Source organism: Colius striatus, chromosome 9 (genome assembly GCF_028858725.1).
Source record: "Colius striatus isolate bColStr4 chromosome 9, bColStr4.1.hap1, whole genome shotgun sequence".
NCBI classification, from domain to species: domain Eukaryota; kingdom Metazoa; phylum Chordata; class Aves; order Coliiformes; family Coliidae; genus Colius; species Colius striatus.
The window spans coordinates 23,695,300-23,722,489 of record NC_084767.1 but is presented as its reverse complement, the minus strand read 5'-3'; the positions used below and the strand labels follow the sequence as shown (position 1 = coordinate 23,722,489).

General features: G+C 44.0%; 1 protein-coding gene across 9 annotated transcripts in view; it reads right to left on the bottom strand.

The window, feature by feature from the left end:
* The window catches only part of ACKR3 (atypical chemokine receptor 3), a 125,465-nt gene that overhangs the window by 44,126 nt on the left and 54,149 nt on the right, over window positions 1–27,190 (bottom strand). For 2 of the 9 annotated variants that reach the window (XR_009819286.1, XR_009819290.1), the window contains one exon: window positions 20,232–21,174. The exons of 5 other annotated variants lie outside the window; for them this stretch is intronic. The gene's annotated coding sequence lies outside the window, so the exon portion shown is untranslated. Of the gene's footprint in view, window positions 1–6,201; window positions 8,222–9,254; window positions 9,428–20,231; window positions 21,175–27,190 lie in introns of those variants that run through there. 2 more of the 9 variants (XR_009819288.1, XR_009819289.1) reach the window with 2 other exon arrangements.

The window sequence follows — 27,190 nt, the reverse complement described above, 5'->3', positions numbered from 1 at the left end:
ATGCAAAAAGTTTTGCTTAAACATAAAAGAAAACTATTTCACTGTTGAGGTGATGGAGCCCTGGCACAGGCTGCCCAGGGAGGGTGTGGAGGTTCCTTCTCTGGAGATCTTCAAAACTCACCTGAATGTGTTCCTGTGTGACCTGATCTAGGTGGACCTGCTCTGGCAGAGAGGTTGGACTAGATGATCTCTAAAGGTCCCTTTCAACCCTACCATTCTGGTATTCTATCGTTCTGTTGTTCCACCAAGTACTTTCTTGCAAGAGGAGAAAGAACTGAAAATCTTTACAAGCCACTTTTAGTACTTGACTCCAAACCCAAAGGGGAAAGCCTACATCTACCTTCTGGATGGAAAACCTGCCCAAGCCTACCACTAACCAGTGCTTCTCGAGCATGACCTGTTTGCTATCAACAGCAGTCCTTGGGAGTGTTTACTCGAGAAAAGCAACAGTAGGAGTTTCCATTAACTAGCTTTGAACACTTTGATGACAGAGTTGGATCCACCCAGCTGGCTTTTTTTCCACACTGCTTGCAATTTTCCACCTGTTACGCTATGAAAGCTATGAAAAAAATTTACATCTTTTCTTATGAGATTTTTTCCTCTGAGTAAATGTGGGAACCAATCCCATGATGCCTCAGCTGAGAGAAGAGCATACAGAGGGTACACAGGGAGGAGGACATAAATGGGAGGAGGGAGCAGCAAGCCCTGGGAACTGACTAGCACAGAGAACTGAAAAAAGCTTCCTGGAGAGGCATGACTGGAAACTCCCTTGTTACTGAATTTTCTCTTTATGTTTGATTTAAGCTTATTTCAGCAAAACCCAGCACCAATGTGAGGATAAAATACCATGAGCTACTCTTGTTATTAAATAATTCACGTGAATTATTATTCTATGAAGTACCTGATGGCTGCATAGAAACATAAGTAACAACAATAAAATTCACTGTGTGTTACAGAAAAGCACCCAACTTGTTCTGCAGAACCACAGAGGCAGTCACAGCATGTGCTCAGCAATGCCATCCTGTTAAGATATAATATATTTGGGGGTTATACTCACTTAGGTTTCCAGTCAAACTTATGCCAACATCTCCTTCACCTCTTTCAGGTGCAGGAGTGGAGCAGACCATAGCAAATATCTTTGTTTATTTGCTAAGAACCTGCCATCACCCAGCAGTCGCTGCCAGCCCAAGGCACCCCACGGGCAAGCTAAAATTGCTTAATAAGTCTGACTGTTTTCACCTTTGCTCAGAGGATATTTTAATAGAAATCAGATGGACTTAGTCTAGGGAAAGTTCAGCTGAAGGAAGCAAAAGCTTCTCCCCCCAAGGCTGGCGCCAGCTCAAGACTTCACAAAATCTTTATTGTTATTGTACTCTTCACATTGCAGCCCAGCTTAAATGTCCTCCTCAAGCTGAGGCTCCCAAGCTGTACCAGATTGCACAAGCACATAGAAAGACGTGTTCTCTGACAGCTTGCATATAAGAAACACTTTGATGGATCAACATTTATTTAATAATGGCAGAAAAGTATGTCTAGGATACTTCATGCCTCACCTTGATGGATGCAGTAAAGGAAGTAGCTCTTTGTCAGACCTGTTGCCAGCAGCAAATGAGGCAGACAGAAGAGCTCCAATGCTAAGAAGCATCTTTTACTTGCTTTGATACAAGTAAGGAGAGGATCAGTTGCCTGGCAAAAGCTGTATTGGGAGGATGTCTCCTGCCTCAAAACACACAGAGCTCAGGGGTTATACTGAAGGGTCAATGAAAAAGCTTCAGGTTTGAAAAATGGTGCATGATTTGCGTGGGGTTCATCTGCTTTTTCAAGGTCATATATTCTAGGTTTTGTTCAGCACAGTAGATGGAGCATCTTTGCGAGAGCTAACAGACTGCCACAGGACTCAGAACAAAACCATGAGGACCAGCAGTATCTTGGCTGGTCCAAGTAACATAGACCCTGACAAGTCACAGAGAAAGCTACAGATGGTAACAGTGAGTATCAGCCAACTTAAAATGGATAAATATGTATATTTTTAGAGCCAGATGGAAGAGAAATACATATGTTCATACATATAAAATCATAAACCTATGGAATTTATTGCCACAGTATAACTGATACTAAGACTACATATATATATATATATATATATATATGTATCCAAAGAAAGGATGGATAGGAGCTAAGCCATCCCAGATAGGGATTTCTCCACACCTCAGGAAGAACAGCGAGCTCCAGCCACATAAAAACAGGAAGAAATGTTGTTTGCTAATCAGCACTGTGGGGATTATTTTCACCTCCTCCTTGAGGCTCCCAGCTGGTGGTGTTGGGAAACCAGACCAGGTCTACCACAACAACTTGCTGGCCCTGACCATATGCACTTCTGGGTTTTGTTCAGGCCCCAAGCCCATCCCTTGTTCCAACTGCCCATGTTATCTGGTCCCACAGCCCACAAGATGGTGCTCTTGGTATTAGTTAATATTAGTTAATATTGAATTCATCTTCACTTCTTCCTTCCACAAAGAAAGTCCAGCACAAGTAGGGTGTGGAGAAATACCACCCAGGGCAACAGATTTCTGTGCTCTCCCAGAGCACCAACCAAACAGTGTGGTTTCATCCCAAGCTTAATGTGGTCCAAAAACCAGAAACATGTTTTTGAAGAATCTGGAGGCAGCAGTGGGTTACAGGCATTCACCTTCAAGCCCAAATGCACTGCATGGTTCTTTGGACATACCATGGTGTTGAGCCAAAACACTGAGAAAGATGGTAGAAGCAAAGCTGATGGGGAACAAGAGCTTGTCCTGACACTCAGGACAACATAACACACGTCAATGGAACCATAAGTCCATTGGAAACCCCTAAGTGCATCTTTTTCTTGAAGGCCTCCTCCACAGAACCAGTTTCTTGAGCTTTTCTGGAGCGATACCCCAAGGTTGAGAGAGCTGTCTGGGACACGGGTGGACTTTGATATTTCTGCTTGCTGTAGAAATGAACTGTTCTCCATTTGAAGGTAGATAGCAGGGAGAAATTCCATCAAGGGATCTCCATCACCCCACATGATCAGCTTGCACTGACATTCACCAGGTGTAAGTTTTGATGGTCCCTTTCAGCCTTTGTTTTTCCCCAATTAACTATGAAAGGAATGTCTGCAGTTCCCATGCCCTTTGCAGACTGAGATGATCATAATTATATCAGATCCGGAGAACTGGGCTAATGTCATAGGGCTGATCCTGAGGCTGTTTCTTTGGCCCAGCAGGATGGACTGCTTTCCTTCTGTGTTTCTGCCTTAACGAGGCTTTCTTTAATTTCTCCTTAATAAAACCTGGGGCAAAGGGGAACATTTAATGTGCACTTAAATAAAAACCAGGAAGCGTACCACACTGGCTGACTTCCTAAAAACTAAGTGCATTTTCTACAGTCATCCATGGGACGCTAGCAACGAAACATAAAACCTCATGCACAGAAGCCTGACCGCTAAGCAAACCAGTAACTAACTCTGCAGCTTTTGTTTTTATCAGTAATATATTTTTATTGTTAAGGAAAAGGGAGAGTATTAAAGTTTGCCTGCATGGGTATATGGGAGCGCTCCAGTCATTTACACCCATAATGAATTCTGCTGCTTTTGAGGAGAGCACGGGTAATAATAGATCATAGAGTGGGTTTACCATACAAATTGCCGGTGTAAAGATTCCTAAAAGCCTGTTCAAACAAGCATGGTCAGATCTGCCTGGCTGTATTGAAATCACTGCTTTCTTAGTGGTTTAGCAGAAACCTGTGTTTCTCCCCTCATTGATATGGGTGAAAATCGGAAGGGGAGCAAACAGAGCCAACTTGGTTTTGTCCAGGAGAAGAGTCTGGCCAAAATCACTTCAATTTGTCTGATGATGCTATTTGTTTGCTTCATTCCGAATGATCTTACCAGCTCGTTGACTAGATATAAAACTTCCATGTTTTATGAAAACTGCTTGAAAAGCATATCCATGTTGGACACTGTTCATCCAGTCCTGGGATGTGCTTTTCAAGTATCATGCCTGGAAAACCCTCTGGGGCCTAGAGCCCCTTGCTGAGTGAAAAAAGCCAACAATATGTCCCAAGGACAAAGAACAAAGGAGGTGTCCCCTGGGAGCGAGGCAGATGGAGGCTCTGGGGATAAACAGCCCTCCACTTCCCTTGCTCCTCCCTGCAGGAAACTGCCCAGAAGAGACACGGGTTGATTATGTCCAATGAAAAAAAAAAAATATAAGATATATAAAATTATAAGATATAAAAATTATAAAATTTTAAGAAACAAAATAATTGTGCTTAGGATGGTCTCTCTTTAGGCTACAGAGAGGTAGGAAGGCCACGTAAGCCCTAAGACATGGCCATGTGGGCCTTAAGACATAGCTCAAATGGTGTATGCAGTGTTTGGCTCAAGCGAAGATGTGCAGCTGGTTAAGAGCAAGATGTTAAAAGCAGCAAGAGGTCAGTGAGATTAAGGGCTCAAACTCAGACTTGCCCAAAGGACAGTGCCCAGAGCCTTGGACCACCTCTGCAGCAAACCGTAGTTCTCCTGATGCAGGGCACAGTATGTTCTTCTGTGCAGTTTATTTAAGCACCATTTCACCTTTTAGAGAACCTAACTTGTGCACATGCTTTTTTCATTTACAGTCAAAAAGAGGAAAACATGCTGCATTTCAATTGTTCATTTAGCGCTTTGATTTCTCTCCATTTTCCTCGCCTTTGTCTGTGTGGGAATGTGCATTTGTGGGAACGCATAATACATTTTCATGTTTTCTGCAGTTGTTTAGTGGGTCCCCTTCTGGAGCCTTATGGACCACCATGGGCTGAGAAACTGGGGTGGAAGATCCAGAGAGACAGTCTTGTGCAAATCCAGTGTCATCCCTTTGAAGTCCTTGGGGCTTCCACAGCAGCCAGAAGTAATTAGTGAGAGAAAGGGATTGTAAGAGCAGTGCTGGCTCACTGTCAGCACTTCCCGCTGACTTTGAATAAAGCAAAGCTGAGCCAATGCTGAGCACTGTTGAGATTATGACACCAAACGTCCAGCCTATTTATCGAACACACTACGAGGCTCAGAGACAGCTCTCTGCAGCAGGATAATGGATAGTCCCTTGCAGTCAGAGATGTCACCTTCCCAGACATTCTTCATGCACCTGGGAAACCACTGAACCAAGATCACTTATATAGAGTGCCTGGAGGAAATAAGTTTGGGGATGTTTTGAAAGAAAATCAGGAAGGAATTTTAAACTTGCAACCTGGAAAAGTACAAGTACTCTTCTTCCCCTCTAGTTCTGAAAGGAAGTTGTAGTGACATGGTGGTTAGTTTCTTCTCCCAAGTAATGAATGACAAGACAAGAGGAAATGATCTCAAGTTGCATCAGGGGAAGTTTAGATAGGAGATTAAGAAGAACTTTTTGCCTGAGTGTTGTTAAACACTGGCACAGGCTGCCCAGGGAGGTGGTGGAGTCACCATGAAGCTGAAAAGCTATGTAGCTGAGGTGCTGAGGGACATGGTTTAATGGTGGGTTTGGCAGTGTGAGGTTGGTGGTTGGACTTGATCCTCAAGGTCTTTTCCAACCAAAATGATTCTATGATTCCTCTACCTCTGTTTTTCTTCTATCTTCGTTTTTTCTTCTCTCTTTAGCCCTTGCTACCCCCCCAGCCCTTCTTCCCCTCCAGTCCTCTCTTAGCAAAATTACAATTTTCCATGGCAAAGACTGGGCATCACTGAGGTCAGATGGGATCTTACAAGGTCTCTAATCCAACATCTTGATCAAAGCAGGGCTGGCCTCAAAGCTGGATCCCAAGTTTTGTGTGTGGTTATCAACTCTGCACTATAAAGAGGAACACAGACATGACAGCAAGCTGTGTTTGGGGCAAACTGCTAAAATTCCCAGAGCAGTTTTTCAACAGTAAATTCTGATTTATTCAAAATCAATTGACTTGCAGGAGAATTCTGATTTTTAAAGAGCTGGACAGTTGGGAGATACAAAATTTTTAAGAAATATTTAAGTTTTAAAGAAAAAGCTTCATTTTTCATGACTTTTTCATGTTGGTTATTCTACCCTTGCTTTTAGTTCCAATGCCCAGGTTTTGTACCACTTTACCTGGTGTTTGGACTGAAATTGAACAGCCAGCCTCAACGAGGTTGCTCGCATGCTTCTGAGACTACATTTCACAAGAACTTCCATCCAGTGAAAAAAAAAGTTTTCCTGCTAATCTGCAGCAAACACACACAGAGAAACATCAGAACATTTCATTCCACATGATGGGAGTTTTATTTTCTGTACTGCTTTCGTTGCTGTCAAGAAGGGTGGCTGGCTGAGACAGCGCATGGAAGCTTTGAAAGGTCACACAAAGACACTAAGCTGGCAACACGTTCCCCAGTGCTTGCATCAACTGCCAGTACCATGTGGATGGGATTTTTCAGGCTCCCGTCGAGGAACTGAATATACGATTCCCAAGATGCTTGAGGTCTCTAGTTCTGCTAGGCTCCTTTTGAAGAGCCCTACCCCTTTTTTATTGTTGGGATTTTTTTTTCATTCTGCTTTAGATAACCAGAGTGGGCCTCTCGCTCGTGGGAAGCATTGTTAAATGTGTCACCTCCCACCAAGAGAAGCGAAGAAGGGAGGAAAAAAGCCACATGAAGATATTAAAACAAGAAACTGGAATGCCTACAAACTGCTCAGAGTTCATTCTTAATTCACGTATCCCTATTTACTATTGAAAATAGCTATTTATGGCATGGTAAGCAATCACTCTTGGTGTCCACTTAGCCTGAGATGAATGGTTGGCCCATGTATCTCATGCTTTACTTAAGTATAACGGGGGAAAAAAAAGAGTATAGAAGAGAACAGACCTTTTTGGATGGCCACATCTGGTCTCAATGTGTAAGCCCAGCCTCATGGAAAGCTTGCTGACAGAGAAAAGCTGCATGCTGTGGTTCTAGACAAGCTTCTTTTATAGATATATTATATACATACATCCACATCCATTTTTTATATATGTGTAAATACAGATATATAGATAGATATTGAGCAAGAAAGAGCCTTCAATATTTTCTTTCTGAAGCTTGGGCTAATGTGGACCACTGGGCAGCACTGATCTACTGTGGAGCAAGGACATTATTCCTCGCATGATGCTGGATAGTAAGAGGCTGGGGAGCAGAGTAAAAATTCCCAGTACCCCTGAGTTTGGTGGGGAAGGAGCTGGGACAGAAAGTAGGAGGATGATATGAAGCATTGGACAAGTTTATGCGAACTTTCTAACCTGCAACCCTCCATAGAGCAGAGATCCTAGGAACACTCTGCCCTCCAGCCAGATCCACTAGCCTGGGCCCCGATGGCCAACACCAGAGCTGGTGTCACTGTTTGGCCAGAAAAATCTGCCCTACTCCCATGGAAAGTGGATGTCTGGAAATGCTTCTGGTTGGTTTCAGAAACACTATTGTCATTTATGCATCTTCTGCTTTACCTAAAGGCCTCAAATTCACTTATTTTCCCCATATTTGACTTTCAGCCATCTAGCTTTCATCAGCTAGGGAAATCCACACCACCAGCTGCAGGTTCATGTTTTAAAAGCCATTTAATGCATCCTTTTCTCAAGACCGGAAGCCTCTCCTTTCCCTATCTCGATGGCAAACCTAGTGTCTTCTTTCATTACCAACCTAGGAGCTGGATTTCAACTGTGACAGTATAAATAATGCTGCTGGGGTGTTACAGCTAGTCTGCAGGACATCTTTAACCTGTTAGTAATTTGGAGAGCAAGCAAACTAAACAGGGACAACTCCAACTTGTGTCCTCACTCTAAACATTCATCTCCCAAGGAACCCATGCTCAATATCATATTAAGAAAGGCACAAGCCATGACTGCACAAGCACTGCTGATGACCTCCTGCTTTGCTGAATTGGGACCAACAACCTCCTAATGTTAAATCTTTGTCAGGGGACAGATTGCCACTGGGACAGAACTACATTTGGCTGAGATAAACTGGAGCAGGCATGTGAAGGAGCATTTTCCCTGGGCAAACTGTAGATTTGCTCGTTGCAAGGCCAAAAGGGATCCACATATATCCATAAATTGGAATTTTTGTGATATTCCAGGGAGAGAAAGAGAAAGCACTTATTCATCTTTTCTTTTTCATGTTGCAGATAGGTGTCTGATGTCCCTGCATCCTTCCAAAACCCTGTCCTCAGGAAACCTTCTAGATGGCCCCATCCAATGACCCCTGCAACAGAAATAATTCATCCTCCCTACCATGCAAAAGCACACAGCAAAACCAAATAAACCAGCCCTGAACTTGCAATTACATTTGGAAGAGCACATCAAGAACCAAGTCAAGTGATATCAAGAGATGGAGCAGCTTCCAGGCCCCAGGGCAGATGATTTGGGAGCTATTTACACTCCTACTATCAAAAATATTTAATCTCATTCCCCAGTTCTACACATGTTGTGTCTTGGAGGAGGCTCACAGCCCTTCCTATGGAGGGAGCAGCTTCTATGGATGCCATGAATCCTCACTCAAGTATTTGGGGACAGGAATAAGCATCAGCATGAGCTCCCATTTCCTCACTGCCACACAACAGAATACACTGTGTGCCTACTACCCTGAGAGACATCATTTTGATGGGATGGGGATGCTGCAGCCCAGTTGCTGCCTTTTGCAAAGGCAGGGATCTCCCCAGTCTCCTGCTTTGCAAACCTGAAATGGGATGAGTGGAAGCATATGTGCCAGCTTTTTGGGACAAGGGGGGACAAGCTGGTCTATATTGAGACTCTCACATGGGAAAGAGGATGGGTGAAGAGTAGAAAGGAGACTGGAAGTTGGAAAATAGTGGAAAAAATAAAAGAAAAACATAGTGGAACTGGTGGAAAATACTACAAAACACCACTTCCCTTCCACAGTCAGTGACTACAAGACTTTCCTGTCTATCACAGTAACTGGGATTTTTATTCACCCACCCATCTTCAAACTATGCAGCCATGCCTTGGGGCAGGATCCCAGGAAGACCAGGTCTGAGTGGGCCAGTTGGCCATGTGCCCAGCATCTTGCCCTGACAGGGCCAGTCTGCCTGCAAAGCTTTTTCTCCATCCCTGGCAGCATTTCCATGCTCCTGAGCTCGTCTGCTACAGAAACTGTTTAAGGAATTCACATCAGTGAGAATATGGGCTTACGTATTATCTGCTTTCTCAGAAGAAGCCCACTCACAGTAACTCTTTTGTGCTATATTGGAACAAAAGGGTCCAGGAAATCTGCTTACCTCTGCTGGAAAAAGATTGTCACATCTTCTGGTGAAAAGCTGCCACTCTGAGGCTCCAATTTAAACCAGAAACCTTTCTTCCTCCCTGCTTTTTGAAGGACTTGAATAGGATCTTTCAAGAAGACAATCATAAATACCAACAAGTTGTGAATATTTGCATTAGAAGGTGCCATCTGTTGTAGAAACAAAAGGGAAAAATCCCAATGCATGCTCAAAACCTCTATTTCCTCCCTAGAAAACCACAGAATGATTTTCAATATTTTCTTGATTTTTCACAAGTCAAATCAGACTACTCTGAAATACTGTGTTGTTGCATCATCCATTAATATTGAACATGCTGTTTAAATAAGCCTGCTTACACTCAAACATACCCAACATGCATTAATTGCTGCTGGGTTTTTTTCAGGAACGGGAGCGTGGTTCCACAAGGGCATTAAAGCAAACATTTCCTGAGCATTTGCTGTTTTTTACACTACAGAACACCAAGTAAATAACCAAACAACTGTATTACTTTGGTTTGTAACACAAGAACTATATTTTCCTTTCTTTAAATCAGGCCATAATTCTTGCAGCAGGGGAAAATGTCTGTGGCTAATGGTGATCATGAAAACCAGGTCTTTACACCCTCTGCTTGAGGGTGGGGGGCTTTTTTCGGAGTTCATAAGAGATGGGCTTTGTTCACAGGCAAATTTCTTTACATTTTCAAAGAACACATGCAAGTTTTTCCACTTTACCAATAAAGTTGACTTGGCTGAAAGGAAAGGCAATTGGATTATGCAGAATGTATATAGGAGTTGAAAAGATGTCAGGTTCCTCCACTATGTACAAATCTGGAAATCAGTGGTTTGTAAGATAGATAAATTCTTGGGGATCATCCAAAATAAAAGTCATTTTCCATTACAAGCGGACTGAAACTAGAGCTGAAAATTCAATCCTCTTAAAAAACTGAGCTGTGGTTTGGATGAGACACCCTGAATCTGGATCAGTTGACTCTCATTTTGATGCGGGGGCACAAATCAGATCAGTTTCATAACACTGTTTCAAATGTGGCTGAAAATCTCATGCAAGCGACACATCTTCCAATGTTTTCTTGCTTGCAAAATAGCTGCAAATTCTAGTTCGAGCTGAGATACACGTGCACTGCTGACAAAACTTGTCAGTGTCAAGTCTAGGAACATTTTTCAATGAAGTGACAAGCCTTTCTGAAACCCAATTCCCAACCAAACTACACCACAACAGAATTCCATAGCTTTCTTGGAGGCTAACTCTAGGACAAAGTCTTACATCCTTTTGGAAAGATGGTTTTGGAGGCAAGCATCCCTTTGCTCGCTCGGTTCTTCTTCCAGTAACTGCTGGTAATATCACAGTCTGTTTTGCAAGATGCAAAACATTTCCCATTTGCAAACTGAGCAAGTTTTAATTACCCCTATAATTTTGCCTGGAAGGGAAAATTGTATTAATCAGATAACTGTATTAATCAGATAATGAGAGCAATTGCTGTGGATACTCCCAAATACACAAGCCAGGATGTGATCTCAGAAAATAAACCTAAAGCACTATGAATGTGCCAAAAAGCAAAGGAAAATCTGCTCTGGAGTCTTCTCTTTGACTTTGGGTCTTACACATCCTTAGGACTGCCTGCATATAACCCCGTTATTTCCCTTTCCTCCAACCCCAGCCCCTATCTCTGCAACAAGGATCTTTGCCAAATAATACTTCTAGCTATATCTGAAGGATAAGGTATACAAAGCTATAGTACAGTCAAATAAAGATGGGAAATCATTTCCTTACAGGAATGAGCTATCCCACTTTGTCTTCCCTTCCTTTTGATTATCCAGCTCAGATTAAGGATAGACAGGAAATTACAACACCTTCAGAAAAAAAAATAATAAAGGAGAATATCAAGGAAAAGGAAATTTTTTCATTTCCCACCAAAAACAATCCCACAATGTATCTGAGGTTTCAAAGACTCTGTTACATGTCTTTCTCCTGTTTTGTTTAAAAACAAAAAGCATAGGCAAAGTGGTCTTTGTCACAGTAAAACTTACCAAAAAAATGAGACAAAACAAAGTACACAGGCCACTATAAGAACGTTCATAGATTTTCTTCTAACTGAATATTTTAATATTGAAGACAGACAGAGCCACCAAAAGCCAGCTTCTGCTCCACGATCTAGAGAAGATTCTGGGCACTATTGATAGGACTTGCTTGGCTCTGTACACATATGACCAAACGGAAGAATTTTTGACTTTTAAAAAAAGTTTTGTAAAACAATTAATCCGTGGTGCTTTTTGATCCTCCGAGCAAAGATAAGACTTTCTAGGTCATAAAACGGGCAAAAGAGATATTGCTGCCAAACAGCTTGTGCCTAAATACAGAATCTATGGTTCTACCAATTGTTGGTCAGTCGGCATGGCCAAACCTGTTTTTTACCTCTGCTCCTGACAGAGGTAAGGAGGGGAAGATGGAAGAGAGCAGAGCTTTCTGATGGATGGCAAAAAACTCAACAGCTGGATTATTTACTTCCAGTGTTAATCACACTATGGGAATGATGGGACCAGGTGGTTAAAATACATTCATCAAAATGATTTATGCCTGGCTTTTGTAAGGAGATATTATATGACAGGCTATACCATGCTCAGTTTAACTTGACCTGAACAGTTTTAGCACTACTGATTTTTTGCAGTTTACACATTTCTATGGTTATTCTTTTCTACCAATGTTGCAAAAAAGAAAGTCAGTTGTATGCATCTGCAAACAGGATGTCTTGGCTACCCGTCACGTGTTGTAATAACCTGCAGCCATCACCCCCACAGGCCCAGGAAATCTGCTCAGAGATGGGCACCCAAATCTTTACGGGAGAGGCAAACCTGCCCCAGTTTTCAGGGCTGAAACAGCAGAGGCAGAACAAGTCTCCTGCAGAAAGTGAAATGAAGATGAGCTGTCGGCACTGGGATAGTGAAGGAAATTCACCCTTACAGAAATTATCAGATGAGCCTTGGCTGACAATACAAAGCCAGGAGTAACAGGCATCAGAACCAGCAGCAGCAGGGACTGGAAACATCACAAGGCTCATACCCCACACTCATTTGTATTTCAGCAGGGGATCAGAGCTCAATCTAATTCTCTGATGAGACTACGCACGGTGTTTTTCTTCTGATCTTTCCCTCCAGGCAGTAACCATTGGCATATCATAGGCCTGTTTACATCCAGCCTTAAATACCTGCACTGCTACATCATAGGAATTAATTTCTGATGTGCAATTGGCAAAGGAGATGCTTTTACTCCCTCAAAATTGAAACCTCTCTTATGGAAGCTGGGCATAACATCAGCAAAAAAAAAAAAAACCCTATTCCACAGGACTAGGATGCTCAGACCAAATTCCTCTCCTTTGAAAAGGAAAGACAGCAGCAACATCCAGAATTTCTGGCAACATCATCACTTTTCCATACATGGGTCAATGAATTTCTCTGACATCAACCATGACTCCCTTTAATAGCAAGGTACCTCTTTCATTGCAAGCTGCTAGGGAGGCAGAGTGAGCTCAGTCAGCTCCCAGCTGGGCAGCAGAACAGGAGGGAGCAGTCCCCCAACTTCCTGATCAACTTTCCTGGCTTAAGCTTTTGCAGCTGTTCTACACTTGAAATACGTATACCCAAAACCTTTGATGTTGCAGCTCGCTTGCCCTTTCTAAGGAGAGGAATGTAGTCTGAGCATCCCAGTCTCGTGGAAGCGGGATGCCCCATCTCATAGTCTATCTGAAACCTGTGGGCAATCCCACTTGCTGTGGCTTTGTGTTTATCCTCATATTAAGGCCTGTGCTTCACTGAGTGTCCTGGGTTGATGCAGGATGCAGCTGTCTGGAGGTGGGGGTCTGGCTTGTGGCTGAGGTGCTCTCCTCAGCTGGCTCCTCTCTGCAAAGTGTTCCTGCTCATTTGGGGCTTTGGTGGGATGCTTTGTTATCATGTCTATTTAGGGGAACAACAGCAGCAGTGACCCCAAGGATATCCTTTTTTATCAGGCCAGCAGGTTCCAGCCTTAGTGGGCAAGGAAGGATCAAGAAGGAAAGATTTCACATCAGGAGCTGCAGAGAAGCTGCTAAATCTTCCCTGTCCCTTTTTAATTACTGTTATTATTTTTGCCTTGGCATGAAAAGGAGAATGGAGCCAGGAGGCTGGAGCCAGGCTGTCCTCAATGATGGCCAATGACAGGACAAGGGGCAACAGGTACAAGCTGGAACATAAGAGGTTCCAAAGAAATACAAAGAAGAATTTCTCCACTGTGTAGGTGGAGGAGTACTGAAGCCCAGATAGGCTGTAGAGTCTCCTTTTCTGGAGACATTCAAACCCCACGTGGATGAGTTCCTGTGTGACCTACTCTAGGTGGTTGTTCTCTGGTAGGGGGTTGGACTAGATGATCTTTCAGGGTCACTTCCAACCCTTAAGATTCTGTGAAAATGCCTGAATTGAGAGAAGCCCCTTGAAACAGCAAGGCCGACAAGAGCAGTAGCTCTTGAAGTCCCCTCTTGCAGGGTTAAGTTTCCCCTAGAGGTCATTTTCTCACTCAAGGGCTGCACCAGTCAGAACATTCCTGCAGTCTTCAGGCTCAAGGCACAGTAACTTCTAGGCTTTCAAAGAGCAGCTCCAACCCCCTGACTCCACCTGATTTTACAGAGCTTTGCACTCAGCCTCAGTAACCTACAAAATACCCAATTCAACAGAGGGGAAAAAGCCCTGAAGCTAACATGCTGCTGTGACAGGCAGTGATGGCATGGTGGCTGTTCAGCAGAGACGTAGGAAGGCACAGCACAGTAGTTTGCCCTCCTCAAGCAGCTCCCACCCCTCCTCCCTGTGCTCCTCTCCTAGCTGTGCTTCTACAACTCACTGCCCAAACAATCCTTTTCAAGAAGCTCCTTGTTATTCATTTTAACTATCCCTCTCTAAAGAGCACTCATTAGATACCTTAGAGCAACACTCACCAAAGTCTTGGCAAGCTTCGGCACGTGGGTATCTGAGACAAGCTGGAGAAGACCTGTCTCCAGTATCTTCAGACTGGGGTGAAAGCAAAGCATCAGTTTGTTTTCTTTTGTTATTACTGAAAATCAAAACCAAGCCAGGAGTAGAGCAGAGGATCCTTATTGTCAGCAGGGAAATAGGAAGAGGTCAAAGCAGCAGCATCAGCAGAGCAAGGCACGGTATGCCAGCTCCTGCATCCAAAGCAGGGTGACCCAGACCAGGAAGCCCCTTTCCCTCCATCCATCCCCTCTGAGAGGAGCCTGTGGGGGTCCCAGATCCATTCTGGAGCTGCAGGACCCTCACCCTGATGGCAGCTCCTACATCATCTGCAATGACCCGATCATCACTGCTTCAACGGAGACAAACTAGCTTTAATGAAACATCCCAACACAGCACATATTTTTGGCTAGCTTTCAGTGGGGTAAATCAGTTCAGCTTGTAAGTGTCAGGGGAACCACGGGGTTACTTCTGATCTGGTGACACAGCTTGCCCCAACCTAATTTGTCTGTCTGAAACATCGGCACCACACAGTAAATCATGCTACATAGCCTATAGAGCAAACCATTGCTTCAGCTCCTGATGGCAGCAGATGACAACAGTTTTACAGCTGCAGACACACTGCTGCCATTGACCTGGGGGCCCTATTCTGCCACGGCTTGTCTGCAAGAGCCCTCAGGCAGCCCCCAGCTGGGGCAGCTCCTTCCTGGGACTAGCCCCTCCATGCCCAGCCACCTTGTCTGCTTGCCCCCAAGCCCTGCAGACCTTTTTTCAATGGATCATTTGCTGTGTCCTGACACTACCAGGTTGGTTAGCAAAACATCTAAGCTGTCTTTTTAAAGTTCAGCCATAAATCCTAAAAATCTGAGGCTGAATTTCTATATCTATCAGCAACTATTTTGGTTTCCCCACGGGGCAGGCAGATGAGTGTCCTGCAACCTGTCATGGACCATAGACAGGGGCTTCTGCCCAGGCCTGGGCACCACCTGTTTGAACATCATTGCTCAAGAACAGCTGGAGCAGTTACATATATTTGCAAGACATCTCTTTTGTTCCTACTTTAAGCACCTGATTTAATATTATAATTATATATCAATATAAGTATTATTTCACATTCCACTTCTCCCTTTGAGCAGCATCAGGTGTCCTGCCAAATATTCCATGTGGTAGACAACAGGATTTTCCTGACCTTCTCTGTACCACTCGCTATTTCATAAACCCTACCAAGGCACCTCTTACTCTTCTCCTCAGTAAATTAAACAGCCTTAATCTGTTTAACACCCTCCAACTGTACAAGTCTCTCCAAGCTCCTTTCCAAGCTCATTTCTGCTTCCCTTTGCTGGTCTTGCTCCAGTCACATTTCCTTCTGGTTTGGGCATAGGGGAGCTCCTCAAGGTGACAGGATTGTTTTCCAACTCTTAAAGCAGTCAAGCACCTTGTGGGACAGAAACCAGGCATCACTACTTCCAGCTGGACCATCACTCAGTGCAGCACCTGGGAATAACCATTTCCAGGGCTTGGTATCACAAATTATTTCAAGAAAGCATATTTCTACTTAAATCTGTACATTTTTGTCATGGGAGGAAGAGGTGAAAGAGTTAATCCTGCCTCAAGGAATGTCATTTGGGGATTTGGAGTTAAAGGTTAACGGGAAATTGAAATCTCCCTTAAGTCATCTGCCATAGACACCAATGAATACAGTTTCCCTCATTTTGGATATCCTGAGGATGTATTAATGGTGCCTCATCGCAGCTCTACAGCTATAATTGAAATGTCACTACTGGAAGGTCAATAACACAGTACCAATGCACTTAGCAGCCTCAGTGTGGTCCTGGCACATGGGAATGTTGACGGACTTCAGTTTCATCAAAAGGATGGGTTTGGCAACCCTTTGGTCCCAGTTCCTGCTCTGTCAAAAGTGCTTTGCCATACAGCATCCCCATAGCTGAGGAAGAATATTTTCCATAGTAATTTTCTCCGGTTTTCTACTAAGAAAGCAAACCATTTTTTAAAGAACGACATGAAACCAAAAGCAAAATTATTTGGTTTCTCTCATGAATCTTCCTGCCCCTTTTTCTGGTGGGGGAGATGGAAATTACATGGGAGGAGAAGGAAAACAAGAAAAAAATGTTAGTACAACACTTTTTCTGCATTGGTTGAACTTAATAAAAAAGAGATGAATTGCCATGCCTCTCCTGGGGTCACCTCATCCCTCTAAGCTTCTTGCCCTGCAGAGATGCAGATATTTGCAAGCCTGCAGCCTTCGGGCTTTCCTGCAGTATGATGGTTTAAGTGGAAAAGGCAGAATTTACAAATGGAAGAAGGGGAGGAAAGAGAAAATTGGATCGCTCCAAAGATAAACACTGCCTTGTGGAAACTCAGATGGTTGTAAGTTCGTGGTCTCCATCCAGTGATGGGCAATCATCCAACCTGCAGACCCTCCATGTCAAAACAATAGCAGCTGTTGAATGCCCTAGTAGCATCTGCTGGCCAGGGAGAGCACCTGGAGATGGGACATATGCACAAGCTCTCATAGTCCCTGAGGAAGAGAGCAGTAGTGATGAGGATGGCACCCTGATTGGGTGCCAGACATCCCATTGAGAAACTGTTGTTTTTTTTCTTTAAAGGGAAACAGAGCTTCCCAAGAAAAGACCACATGAAAGAAACTAAAGACCAAGTCCAGGATCAAGCACAATCTAATCAGCCTAGCTTAAATTCAGTCTTCATCCCAAGACGAGCTGTCGAACTCCAGCACATCAGCACAGTGGGCTGTCCACCTCAGACAAGGCAACATCCCCAAAATCACACCATCAGGGAAACAAGTTAGTGCTGCCTATGTCCCTAAGGCCAAGCCAGTGACAGTTGCTGCATCCATCCATGAGACACCACGGAACAACCTGATTGACTTTTGCAACCTGCCACCAATCTATTTCTCAGTGTATGAGGATTTCTGTAACTTCTCACACATATAGAGATTTTTCCCTTCTTTTTCAATTACATGTTTCATTAACCACCTGCACCTCCTGATTTGCTGATGACTGGCTGAGGTTTCCAGGCTGAAGAAATGAAGAGGGGAAACAAAGCAATAATCTATTATCATCTACAGCTGCCAAGGGATGATGCAAAACTTAATCAGTTGTTTGTAAAATGCTTTCACTAACAGGGGGAAAAAGCAATCTCTTGTGGAAGATAATTTCCACACCATATCCCCTCTTAATTCTCTTTTAAAGAAATGCCTGGGGAAGTGGAAGCTCTCAAACTGTGTCCTACTGATGACAGCTCTTGGCTCTCTGCTGGAGAAGGCTCCCAGACTCCTTCCAGCAATGCCAGTGCTGCTGCCTCTTCCCACTGGTCACCAGATCATAGAGTCACTTTTCTCCTGGCCACACACAACCTCACTGCAAATAAAAGAGCCACCAAAAGATCAGGGCTCTCAGCAAGACATGGTATTATTTCCATCAGGGAACATGCTCTGAAGTCAATCTCTTCAACTTTTCTTTGGTTTGCCTCTGGTTCAGAAACCCACTCTGGTCAGATCTTTCTGTGACAGATAAGTTTAGTCAACATGCCTCAGATGGGCATTTTTGAGGGCAAATCTGTCAGCCCCATTTCTGACATGACTAGACATGACTAGACTTGCTGATCTGATGCAATCTCACCAGGACTGACAGGTCCATGTAGCTCTTCAGCAGAGATAGTTTCAGATCTCTGAAAAAGACAGCCCCTTCCAGCTCACCTCTGCTGAACCATGTGAGAAGCAGCTTCAGTTCACCATCAGCCATCACTGCTATCCCAGCAGCATTAGAGGAATTTGGCTGGTCCCACACTCACACTTTCCTCCCTGATAATACCTCTCTGCTCCCTGACTCAGCCCACGTTAATCATGTACAACATCTTGAAGACCACCCAGCTTGAGCTGCAAAGCATTCAGCAACGGATAAAAATAACAATTGCATTGAGTGAGGCTATGCTTCTTGCCAAAGAGATTAGCAGTGGGAAAATTCCTCCTTTAGGGAGCTTTGCAGCCAAGGACCCGCCCATGGGGTTCATGACCACAGCATGCCCCGAGGACATTTAACAGCTATGGAGATAAAATGTTGGAAGAACTACAGGACTGGTGACTTCCCCTAAATCTTGCTTTTGTCCTCATTCCTAAAAGAGAGAGCATCCCAACAGGACGGTAGGCAACTGGCACTGAGGCTCATTTATCAAAAATGTTACGGTGGGAGGTGGTGGCTGTACCAACTGGAGCATCATCTTTCTCTCCAGTCCATTTGTCATTAAAACCAAACCAAACTGAGGATATTGGAGAAGGAGGAAGAATAACTTCATTTGTTTGTCAAACAGATTTCCACTGAGCATCTCTGAGGGTGTGCCCACAGGTGCCAGCCTAGATTGCATTTGTACAATGAACAGCCATTAAAAAGGCCAGTTCAAACTGGATTACAGAGAAAACTATTTCCTGGAGGAGAAAGATGAAGACTGAATACTGACACACTCCACACCCCCCTTTTATTTTGCAGAAATGCAAAGAAAGGAAAAACAGGCCTGAGATTTGTTAGAGACAAGTAAATTAATCTGATACTGTGCTGCTGTAGTACCCAGAAATGTTATTGTGATCGTATCCATTGCCTAAAAGGTGAATTAGAGACCTAATACTTTTGCTAACTTTGACTATTTGGAAATCTCTTAAAAATGCTTCTCTTCCTCAGGGATCTCAAAGTAAAGGACTGTTGAGTCCAGTCTGTTTTGAAAAAAGTATTTGAAAAAGTCTGTTGTTTTGATGTTTGTAACTTTAATGATCCTGTTAGAGGAAGGATTTAGGGTGAGCAAAAAGAAGCTTGTCCTCTACACAACCAACTGTTAAAAATTCCCTATTAGGCTTAAACGATAAACCCATTCTCCAGCCCTTTCCAACACTTGCTCGCAGACTAACTCAGGGAAGTCTATTTATATGCTCTGATACTCATCTTTTCTGGAAAAAGCAAACACTGTACTACAGAAGACTTTGTGTTTTATGCACAGAATTTGACTTGTCTGCCTTTCATCCTTTAAATCTAATAAGAGATTACTCAGCTAATTTTACACCTCAGTGTGGACACCACCACGTAGAAAACCATTTGTCCCACCAGAAACACAGCAGAAATGTTACCCTAAGATGCAGGTGCATGCATGAACTACTCATGGGTTTTGTCTTCTTTTCCTAGATAAAAGAGTTCCCTCTCTCCTCACCTCCAGCTAGTTTCTAATCACTGCTAAGAAGACGCCTTGACACCTTGTGAAGAGTGAAATGTTGGGACAGGAGAGCAAGCAGCAGTAATATTTATTATTAAAATAATTTCTCTGAAGCTCAGACTATTAGGAACCTGCCAAAAATTCTTCCAAGTGAGTTAAGAATTGCATGGGATGACAACTGTGTATAGATAACCATGACAAAAAAAGGCCTCTAAACACCTTCAAATGAATTAATGAGTTCCTCCACCAACAAGCCTTCTCCTGAGAGCCCCAAGGCCCAGTTTTCCTGCTTTTGATTGATTTTACTTCATCATAGAGCTTTTTAGTCCCTAGCAATCACCCTGAATTAATAAGGCTGCTGCATCGTGCTTGACCTCATTTGGTTTCCACACACAAGATCCAGTGATAGTGCCACCCAGACAGACATTTCCAGAGTCTTTGGATAAGAAACACATTTTCCTCTTTTATTGGACACCCTGGCAAGGGAGCCCATATGGAATGTAAACTCTGTGTACAGAGATATATATTTTCTCTCACTGTTTATAAACATATAGAGCCCAGTTCTTCCCCCACTGGGGTTATACGAGCCCAGAATTTATCAATGTTGGAGAACATACTCATGAGTTACACCAAAGTCAGGAAACATATTGTTTGCTGGAGAAAAAATAGATTAGGCAAGCAATTGTCACTTTGCATATAGATTTGAATACACATACAACACAATATTTAGATTACTTGCAATAAACACACTTGCCTCAGTACTCACAAAAGCAAAGTTCCAACCCAGAGGGTATTTTCCCCTCATCTTACCCAGCAGAAAGGGAGGCTGCTCAGACAGGAAAAATACCCTTGGAAACACCTTGATTTGGCATCTGATTTGACACCCCTGAGCCAGGTCTCAAATTTTCTTTGCTAAAAGAACAAGGCCAGGGTGTCTTGATCCAGATGCCCACAGACTTACACAGGTTTTGCTGTCTTCTCACCAGCTTGTTCTTGCTCACCTGTACTTTTCTCCTGCCTTGCTCCACTCCATCCTATGTTTGCTGCCCCACAGGACCACAAGCTCTTCTCAAGAGTCACTGAAGACAGCTTGCTAGGCTCACTCAACTGCTGGCCCCAGCCTTCAGTACTTGCAAAATCACCCTGTGATTCTAATGGAAGCAGGCATGTGGTTTCTGCTCATGAGCTAAAAAGCACGAGGTCAGAGTACGTTCATTTGATATTTGCATGCATATGGGTAAGGGTAATAATGACGGTTAGCACCAAGTGTCCTTACATGACATTAGAGAAGCCACTAATCAAAAGTGATGCTGGGAAGGTGCCACTCAGAATTCAATAGCCAATGTGAATATCAAGCAGCTATTCTTTATTGCAGCGCTGGGCACATAGAAGATCACTCCACCAAGTGTGTGCACCATTTAAAGCAAAACTTTCTACATTTACACAGATTAGATATGCATATTCATTGCACTCCTTTAGTTCTACCCATTAGTTCCACCTCCGTCATGCCTCCTTTCAGTGGTCCTTTGGCTTCCTGATGTTTGTTCAAATCACAGGACAGGCTTGACTGGTTTCTTATACATTTGTCTCACTCTGATTGGTCCAAGATAAGTTCTGTTCTTGCTGGATAACAGTAGGAGTTAGATGTTCTTCAATGAAGGCTTCTTGTGACTCTACAAGATTAGCAATTTTGTAAAGCTGGTACCTCTACAAGGCTAGCAATTTTGTAAACCGAATATTTCAAATACCTAAGAGTTACAAATGTATTCTTGCCATTTTCTAGCTAATACATTATGCCCTATATGATGCTTCTATAATTTATTTATTCCAAAGATTTATGAAACTAGTAAGGCTGAGCTCTGACAATGATGCATTTTCTAGCCCCAGTACTGCTGTTTTTGTTGAAATACCATGAATAAACTGGTAGCAGAATAAAGCATCCTATATATACATCTGTTTACACATACACTCATGGATGTACACACACACAGAGGAGGGGATAAATAGCTATAGTTCACAAATGAGCAGTTTTAGGAAACTGCAGGACATGAGGGAGGGTTTTGTTTGGAGTACAGTTTCCTTCTTTGTCCCTCCCAGATGAGATCTCAAACATATGTCACTCATTGCCTTCCAGTGAAGCCAAAGAGGTCATGAGCACATAACAGACTCTGCATGGAACGTTGCACTTTGGTGGGGCATTCACTTGATTCCAGATGAATGCAGAGCACTAACTGTGCTCATCCCCTGCAGCTTCTGCCTGCCAAGGCTGACAAGGTCTGGTAGGGGGCCGCACCTCTGCCACATTGATTTAAAGGATATGAGATATCTCTCAGTCAAAAACTGGCCCAAGGTAAGTTTAATCACCAACAGTGGATCTCTCTCCCTCCATCCTCAGGCACCATTTGATGACTGTATCTGAATGTGGGTGGAGATGCCTCACTCCCTTTTACCCACTTTTTAAAATACTCTTACAGAGGGAATCTGGGTTCATCAAAGCTTAATAAAGCTCAACATGTTTAGAAAGGCAGAGGAGGGCATAAAAAGGGTAGATAAATATACAAACACATATACACAATCAAAATCCCAGGAGGAGGAAGAAGAAAAAGCTATGTAACAGTGAAGGAGCCCTTCTAGCACAAAATAGAAGCACATGTTGCCACCTGAAACATGCAGCTCTCAAGTACGAGCTCCACTGTATGCCAGGACACCATCTCTTCAGGAGCAGGTAGAAAAAAACCCAACTGCATTAATAGTGGAACTATACAAAATTGGTTTCTGAAAGGGCTCTTGGGGGAAGAACATAGAGAGGGTCTCCATGGCCCAGGAACCAACCTCAAGTTCTGCCTCAGGCCCAGAGAAGCCCCAAAAACAAGTGCCAGTTTAAACAGTCACTGTCTCTGCATTCTCCTGGAGCAGCAATGCGAGGCTCCCTCATATACTTGTGGCGAGGTCCCTGGTCCATTAATTTATTGTTTGTGAAGCAGCATTTGAGAAGCATCTAATAGGTAGGACCCTTTTGATGCCTGCAGGACCTTCATGCTGAGGGTTTAGGTGTCTCTCTGTGAAGTTCCCGACTGCACGTGGCTGAGGAGTGCAGGGCTGAAGGGGTTCAGCATGGCAGGTTACAGGCAGTAGCCTCATCAGCCCCAGCTAACCCAGGACTGCCCACACTTCCCTCTCCCAACACAAGCATAGGTCTGAGTGGTTTACCCAGGGGCAGCAGCCATCTGGAGCATCTCAACATCTGGTGGCTCCTGGTGCTGCATAACAGGATAAATTGATGGCTATCAGCCAAACAAAGAGTGTCACCGCCAAAAGTAGAGATTACATTAGCAAAAGTGGGTACCCATTGCACTGGGACAAAAGGAGAGCTATCACAGCTTGACTTCAGGTCCAACCACTCATTTGGGAGATTATATCCTATGGGCAGTCAGAAAAGATTTATATCAAATGTCTTTTGCTGCTCTGGGATGTTCCTTTAGAAAGGTGGTGCCAAGGCCCTGTGGAAGCACACCCTTCCTTCCCTTCAAGCCGCAGAGGACAGCCTCCAGTGCGGCTGCTCAGCAATCCCCACTGGGGCTGAGCAGCAGCCAGCACCACGAATCACACATGCTTAGCAAATTCCTAGCGTAAATGTCTGGCAGCTTAGCTTACACTGAGCTTCTGCAGAATGAAAGATGCGTGCCATTTTCCGAGGAATAAAATAAAACGAGGCCTTCTTCCTTCTGTTAGCCCTTTGAGGCAGGTTTGAGCTTTCTTTTTCTGTTCCAGCTGGCTGATGGGACAAAGATGTGAGGAATAAAAAAACAATAAAACCCAAAACACCACCTCTATTTACAACATTCCCTCTTTGCAGCTGACTCTTGATCCTGGCCTAAGACTCATCTTCCTTTTAGTGCAAGAACCACTGCCATGAAGTCACATTGGGTGATCTATTAAAACCGCAGACCAGAAGAGTCTATAAGGCTGATTGTTCCCCAGTGTCTTTGGATGGCTCTTCACAAGAGCCCAGAAACGACAGAGAAATTATCCCACAATGCTCATGGAACATGCTGTGAGTCCTTGGTACCAAATATATGCACCACGGAGGACACTACAGTCTGAGGGTTATTTTGCAGAATTCTTGCTCTCAGAAGCTAGCCAGACTAATGTGAAGAATCAGAGGTGTAACTCGCTGCAGTGAGTTGTGCTTAGGGGCACTGCATGCACCCACAGAGAGGTGGTGAGAGTAAACTTGCTGTGAAAGCCAGCTAGAAAGCTTTTGCAGGACATGTTTTCTGACTTAAAAAGCATAAAATCAAAATCCTTCCTTGGACAATATCCCTTTTATTTAAGGGGGAAAGTAGTTCTGAAAAAGCAAAGATTTTCTGTCAGAAAACTTGAATAGCAGAGTCCTGGGAGACTGTTGAACTCGCTTTCCACAGACAACGGGAGGAAAGTGAAGCTGAAATACTCCATCCAGGAAAGGCCCTTGGAAAAACAAAACCTAATTGTTTGTTGCCGATTTTTCTTCTCCTCCTTTATTGGGAGGAGGGATCCGTCTTGAGACAGTCATCCCCATAGGAAGCAGGGTCTTTTTTTCTACTCAGCAGTATCTGCCACCAGTTTTTCCGCACACAAAGTCCTCTCCCTGCCAATACATGTACTGGACCCATCCAGCCCTATCTGTCACGTGAAGACCTCTTTCCTTTGGGGCCAGCTGCTTGACAAGACCTTAAGCCCACAAAATAACCTTTCCTCGTTTAATTAGCACAACCATCCTCATCCAAACGCTCTGACCACACTGCAGCAAAGGCAGAGAGAAGAAAAAACAGTCAGAATAAAGTGGGTAACTCCTTCCTGCTTGAGAAAAAAACCTTGGTGGGGGGTGTGTCAGGATCTCCAGAGCATTGTTGTACTCAGCCACAAGAGACATGTCCATGTTTTGAGAACTAGATGCAGGATTTGGGGATATTTTTCATGGGATGAAGAAAAAACCCAGCACCACTCAAATATGTGGTAGCTTAAATGAATAAAATCTCTTTCCAGACCAGCTCAAGGTGGAGCTGGAATTGTTCCTCTCCTAGTTAAAGTAGGGGATGTGGGGGAAGAATCTGGCTTTTGTATGATGCCAAGCACCACATGAGATGATATTGACACAAAGCTGTTGTCTGCACATCACAAATACGCCAAGGCAAAACATGACTGAGAGGCAGATGAACCTCTCACTCCTAATCCCCCAAAACCAGAAACAGGGAGTGGGTGTCACAGGAGGGAGCAAAGTGACAGAATGGACCAAGGACCACTGCGAATACAGGACTCACCCATCAAAGCACCTATACAACATGCAGACTCAGACCAAGCATGATTTGCCCAGTGACACCTGTTGCAAATTTGAGGCAGCTGAGGGACATGCACCACAGGTCTTGCCCAAGTTCCACTCCCTTTGGAAGCCAGCAGGACTTTTGCCAACATTGCAAATAGCAGCAGGCTCCAGAGATAAGCTTTACATCCAGACACTCAGAGCTGTTTTAACTCGCAAACCCAACAGTAAAAAAAAAAGAAATAATAATTTTAAAAATCAGTGTTTTTGTTGGATCCCTTTTTTGCAAGGTTAGGGAGTTAAATCAAGGTCCAACAAGTGCTGAAGCCAGCACTAGATAAACAGAGGGAGTGTAGAATTAGAGCAAGGATGACAAAGGAGGGAAACCTCCACTGTTTTTAAGGCAGTGAATTGTTAGGTCACCTTCAGCCGTCTGCCTAAAATCAAACTCTGGGAGTCAGGATGGCAAGAAACAGCCAGTCGCTACTCACAAGCCAGTAAATGCAAAGATTAAGACAGAAAAGGAACACAGCAAAATACAACCTGTCCAAAAATCAAATGCTGGGTTGGGCAGCCTTAGAGCTTGATAAAGTCAGCTAGAAAAGATAGCGCATACAGATACATTCACAATAGAAGGGACTGTCTGGAACCATTGCATTTGGCTTCAAACTCCAAATTCCATCCCAAATCTCTGCCCATGGGAGAAAGGAAGCAGCCAGCAAAAAGTTGAAGGTAGAAGGATCTTTGCATTTTTTCAGGTTGACCCTCAGGAACAGAACATAGGAAAGTCTAAAATTCCTCTTTCAAAACATCCACAGGACCTACTCACACATGGATCAAGAACTGGCTGAATGACAGAGCCCAGAGGGTGGTGATCAAGTTGGATCAAGCACAGAATCGAGTTGGAGGCCTGTGGCCAGTGGCGTTCCACAGGGATGGGTTCTGGGGTCAGTCTTGTTCAACATCTTCATCAACAATCTGAATGAGGGGACAGAGTGTACCCTCAGCAAGTTGGCTGATGACACCAAACTGGGAGGACTGGCTGATTCCCCAGAAGGCTGTGCTGCCATTCAGCGGGATCTCAACTGGCTTGAGAGTTGGGCAGAGAGGAACCTCATGAGGTTCAGCACGGACAAGTACAGAGTCCTGCATCTGGGAAGGAACAACCCCCTGCACCAGTACAGACTGGGGATTGACCTGCTGGAGAGCAGCTCTACAGAGAGACCTGGGAGTCCTGGTTGATAACAAACTAACCATGAGCCAGCAATGTGCCCTCATGGCCAAGAAGGCCAATGGTATCCTGGGATGCATCAAGAGGAGTGTGGCCAGCAGGTCAAGCGAGGTTCTTCTCCCCCTCTCCTCTGCCTTGGTGAGGCCTCATCTGGAGTCCTGTGTCCAGTTCTGAGCTCCTCAGCTCAAGAGGGACAGAGAACTTCTGGAGAGAGTCCAGCACAGGGCCACCAAGATGATCAGGGCACTGGAGCATCTTTCTTATGAGGAAAGGCTGCAGGAACTGGGGCTGTTTAGTCTGGAGAAGAGGAGACTGAGGAGTATCTCATTAATATTTACAAGTATACAAATGGTGGGTATCAGGAGATTGGAGTATCACTTTTTTTCTATTGTATGTAGTGACCGGACAAAGGGCAATGGAAGGAAACTGGAACACAAAAAGTTCCATTTAAATATAAGGAAAAACTCACTGTGAGGGAGCCCTGGCACAGGCTGCCCAGGGGAGGCTGTGGAGTTTCCTTCTCTGGAGGTCTTCAAGACCCACCTGAATGCGTTCCTGTGTGACCTAATCTAGGTGGACCTGCTTTGGCAGAGGGGTTGGACTGAGTGATCTCTAAAAGGACCCTTCCAATCCCTACCATTTTATGATTCTATGATTACAATGAGCTGATATCTGATGACTGTGATAGAGACAATCTTGCACGGGTTCCTGGACCAGGGAGGAAAAACAACAGCAGCTCCTCTTCCAGGCTCTGGCACCCACATGCATGACAGCTAAGCATAAAATCAATCCTCTCAATGGAGCACTAAGCAAGACAATCTCTTATAGTGCTTCTCACAAACAAAAATTGCTGAGCTGTGTTTGAAAGCATCAGCTGCGACATTTGGAGGGGGTGGAACAGGAGAGAGTCAAAATAAAAATAACTGAGAAATGGTGAAATAACTTCCAAAATAGCTGGAAAAGCAGAAGAAAAATGTTCTCAGAGCAGATGGAGTCGGTTTCATCTCCTCCCCAGCTCCCCTTGGTTTAACCAGGTGCATCCACTTGTCACACAGGAGGGCTGGTATAGGACAGGCCCACATTTGCCTTCCCTCCTGACTTTGTGGTTTTGTAAATGCCTCTCTTCCCTTTTCCAGACCAAGCAAATTCAACATTT